The following is a 4993-nucleotide window of genomic DNA, read 5'->3' on the forward strand; positions in this document are numbered from 1 at the left end:
AGTGTCTTTGAACGTATCAAAGGGAAGGAGCCCAAAAAGGACGAAGACGTCCTATGTGCAAGATACAAAAAAAAAAGTGAGTGCAAATGCAGAGAAACCAGGGATATTGCAGCATCACTATCGCCCTAATTTTTTCCCAAACGCCCAGCCTGGTAGAAGGCGAGGTACATCGTTCTATAAGGGACCGCCTTTTGAGAGGCAGTTCAGGCCAGTAAATAATGGGAAAACATTCAGGCCGCAACCTCGCCAACCAAATGTATGGCATTCATTTCAGTATAAGGCTGGAAGGGCGATACCTTTCAACGAGACGACTAGAACCCAACAAAGGCGTTTTCAATGGAACTATGGGCGAATGATGAGGCAACAATAGGGAATGCTACATCCTAAGGCACCTAAACTACTCGAGGTGGCCAATCAAAATATTCTCAAAGATAGTGAAGAGACTGGTACAGGTTAATCGATGAAAGAATTGCCAGAAAATGATGATGAAATTTGCAAAGACAGAAAATGATATGATCCCAACAGAAGTTGTCCTTACGAGTTTTAATGGAGGAGCAACTTCAGCTAAAGGGGTTATACCATTGGATATAACTATAGGGACAACTACTAGGACCACAGTCTTCTTTGTAATAGATGGTCCTACTAGTTACAACGTGTTATTAGGAAGGGATTGGATACACGGAAGTCACTGTATACCCTCATCGCTCCATCAATGCCTGGTTTTTTGGAATGACAAAGGCGAAGCAGAAGTGGTGCAGGCCGATCATAGACCGTTTGTCAAAGAAGCAAACTCAATAGAAAGGTTCATGTACGAAGAAAATTATGGACCTGTCAGAGTAGTCCAAGATGGAGAAGAAACTCAAATGGTCGCGCAGAGTGAAGAGCCGTTTTCGGTGGATGCACTCACTGAAATGTTCAGTCAGATGAGGCCAAACATAGTGGCCCTAGAAGAGCCAGTAATTGGCAAAAGAGTAATCAAAGAGTTTTAAATGAGTTGTAAGCAAGAAAGGCAAATGGCCGATATTCAGGCCTTCAAAGCCAAATTAATGGTTTTCAATAAAGAATGCAAGGACAAGACGAAAGAAAAATAAGCCTTGAAAGCATTTAGAGACAAATTGGCAGTGTTCGAGTTGGAACAAAGTATTGGCCGAGAAGTCAACAAGGTAGATTGTTTAGAAGAAGAAGTGCCTACAAGGAATTGGACAATGAAGTGATGAAGATCACCTAGCCTAGATACGCTCAAGCACAGTACCGTCTGATTAAAGTGAATATTGGCAATGAAGGAGAAGATCGCCCAATATTCATTAGTCAAATGCTCGATCAAGAGAATTACCAATGGACATCAGTACGAGGTTACAAGGGGAAAGTTAATACGAAGTTACAAAAAGAAAAGTTAAGGCATTATATGTCTTAATTACAATTCGCCCCCAGACCGAACTAATTATTTCCCTAAGTCTCCCCCAATCCTCGCTCTATCGAGAAGAATTGATATCCAATTCAGCTACAAAATCATCATCAACTTCCAACTTCTTGTACTGCTCGACCAAAGACTTGGTTCGTTCAATTTCTTGGAGGCATTACATTTTTTAGCAGTCATTCTCGCCTTGCAGTCGTCCATCCTTGCTTGAAGCTCCTTCATCTGTGCAGCCAAACTGGTCATCAAAGAGTCTTCAATCATAACTTCGAAAGAGATTTCTTTCAATTCGTCCTCAGCTTTGTTGATCTCCAGAAGCAAAGACTCTTTTTCAGATACAGAGCGAAGATATTGAGTACTATTGGCCTTCAGTTCAACATTTTTTGCCAGCAAGGAGAGAATCTCGGAATGGACAACTTTCAACGTCGCTTTAAAATCAGCAGAAAGATTGAGCGACGAAAGTGTCAGTGCTTGCACCAACTTCGCACTCAAATGCTCAAGCTTATTTTTATGTTTGGCAGCACTAGCCTGACCGATGTCCAATCCATAAAGGACACATACTCAAATATTGACTGCTTGAGAAACTTCATATCTTCCTTTGAAGAAGCAAAAGGACGACCGGTTGAAGCAGGGCGAGACGTCTTGACTTGCCTCCAGGAAGTGAACAAGTCCTGGATGGAACGCACAATCTTATCAGTATCCTGCAAAGAAAATTGCCAACATTGAAGGTTTTCACTACAATAAATAAAGTGGAAGTAAAAGTGAAGCAAAGATTACCTCATCAGCAATCTTGGGAGGTGGCATATCCCTAGACAAATCTACCACCTGTGGCTCCACCACTTGTGAGGACTTCCCCTTGTCTGGGCGAGAAGACTTTGCCACAACGGGCAAACTCATGGGAGCATCTGCAGAACTCAAAAAGTAACAAATTAAAAATCAATAGCACAAGCAAAGGTAAAACATCAAAAAATGCATTACCTTCTGGTTCGACGTTTGGGGGTTGACGCCCTGGGAAGAAGGTGGCTCATCCATTGGTTGTGATGAGGATTCCGGGACTGAAGGTTTCTCTTTAAGCATAGTCCCTTCATCAGCTGGTTTGGATGAAGCATCCTCAGTAGAGGATGATGGAGCAGGAACTGCCAACACCAAAGCCTTCAAAGGAGAGGCTGAACTTTTCTGAGAAATCCAAATAAACCATCAGCACATAGAAAAGTTTCAAGTATAGAAAGGTATGCTTGTGAGTAAACTAATTTAATTACCTTTCTCCTGATGATGAGAGGAGTGTCATCTTCATCATCCTCCAAAATGGGAGATGCTGATACTGGCCATTTGCGGCTTGGGGCACTCTTAGCTGCAGTGGGCTTGGCAGGAAGAGAAGTAGATGGACGAACAGACTGTTTAGCACGAGCAGGGGAGGAAGGATTCCTAATGGACACAGGGGTGACCAAAACAGGAGAAGTGGAAGAAATGTTTGGCTGATCCAGTGAATGGAAAGCACGATTGGCATCAGTTGCAAACAATTTGCGCTTCACTGATGGCCAGAGTTGTTCAAAAAGGGGATGGATGGCACGGCTAGGATTGAAGGGGGCTAATGAAAAGTTACTCGTCAAAAGAATATTGCGAGCATCTATAGCTTCTGCCTCTGCCTTATTAATGGTGTGGAAGCGATCTATCAAATTTATTGAATAACAAAAGAGAACGGGCCAAGTTTGGCCAAAATCAAGTTGACGAGCAAAAAATTGGGGAGCATATATTTCAACCCCAGCTTTGGCATTGGTGCCAGTCAAAATATCATGGAACAACTCCTCCCAGTCAAAAACTGAACCTAAGCAAGCAGAGAGGTGCTCGCACTGTCCAGGGTGGATGGGGGTTGCACATAATCTGGAGTTAAAGGGAGAGGAGAAGGAAAGAAAGAAGGAATTGAATTCAAAGTATAAAAGAATAAAAAGATGTCCCTTCTGGACATATTTACAGGACTCATTGGGTCAATAGCTAGCCCATAGCAGCTAGCAGAATGAAGGGACAAAGATAGAGCACCAAGTGATGGGAAATAGGCTTTCAACCACATTTGAGTGAACCAAAGAGGCCCACAGCTAGTGGGAGATGCACAATTCTTCAATTGGAATTGAAGAAAAGTCATGCCTCTATAAAGGGCAGCCAAAAACAAAGAACACAAATTCAGAGGCCCACCACTCGCCAATTCGCGTGCTATGGGTAAATAGCTCATAGAAGGCTTCATACTTAGCACACACAGAATATATTTACAAAGTCAAATCTGAAGAAAGGCCACACGCTCAGCATGGGAATGCTCAGCGCTCGAGTGATTATAACAGCTTTGCAGGCTTGAATAGGACTCGGTGAGTTTTCTGTCAAATTTTGGGGCGACACCAGAAATCAAAATAACAGGGAAAATGGTATCGCCCAAAGGTGACAGATTTACTAGGGCCCCAACATCCCTTAAAGTAATGGACATAGGACCAAGAGGGAAAACAAAAGTATTATACTCAGAGGACCAAAAATTTAAAGTAATAGGGAAAAGCGCTGGATCAAAAATAGGGGGTTGAAGAGAGATTTCTAACAAATCAGAAATCCTAGCACTATCAAAAATTGTCTTGGTAGGACCATGGCCCACAAGGCGAGCATGTCATCTACGGAAAATAACATCAGATTTAGGCCAAGTGCGAATACCTCTTTCGCGAAGCGGCCTTAGCGGCAAAGAGTTCAGAAACGGAGGGCCTTGAGTACAAGGGAACAGCTGGCCCACCGCCACTTGTTCGACGGCCTCGACGTTGTTGAATAAAAGACCTAGATAGAACTCATTGAGTTCGGCATTGGCTGGTGCAAGGAAGTTCGGAGTTATATATGGCCAAGTGAGGATTTTCTGGAAGTCTTCGAAACTGAAAGAGTCACCAGATTGGGTTTGTGAAACAGCCATTGGGAACGAAATAAAGTTTTGTTGAAGTTTGCTTGAAAAACGTAGCAGAGAAGCAAGAAAATGAACAGTAATATTGCGAGAGAGAAGCGCGAAACAATGAGGCGTGATTTAGTGGTGCAATGAAATGGCGTGTATTTGGGAGTTATAAGGGTTTGCAATGTCGCGCCTTTTCAGGCTATGGAAGAAAATAATGATTGAAATTCTTGAGAATTTCAAATGTTGCTAGGAAACACAAAGTGAATAAGGCAAAAATTAATAATTGGTGTTAATTTTGCCATATTGGGGGTAATTGTTGACACACAAAAAGTGCAGCCCAAATCGAATAGCGCAAAGAATGAAACCCAATTAGGGAATCCCCAAGTCAAATAACCCAAAGAATGAAGCCCAATTGGGAAATTCAGGATAAAGACCCAAATAGGGTTACTAATGAATGCAGTAGAGGCCCACGAACACGGTAACACCATCGTCCAAGCTTGCAAGACGCCCAAGATCTGAGCGAATGAAGTGCCTTACAGTCGACCAGAGCTATGACCCCGTTCTCGCCCAAACCTTCGAATCGCCCAGGATCTTAGCAAACATAAGATGTTATAGTTATCCAGAAGTGCAGTTATTGAAGCAGTTATCAAGTAACCTTATTACGTTCC

This window comes from Olea europaea, chromosome 6 (genome assembly GCF_002742605.1).
Source record: "Olea europaea var. sylvestris chromosome 6, O_europaea_v1, whole genome shotgun sequence".
Taxonomy (NCBI): domain Eukaryota; kingdom Viridiplantae; phylum Streptophyta; class Magnoliopsida; order Lamiales; family Oleaceae; genus Olea; species Olea europaea.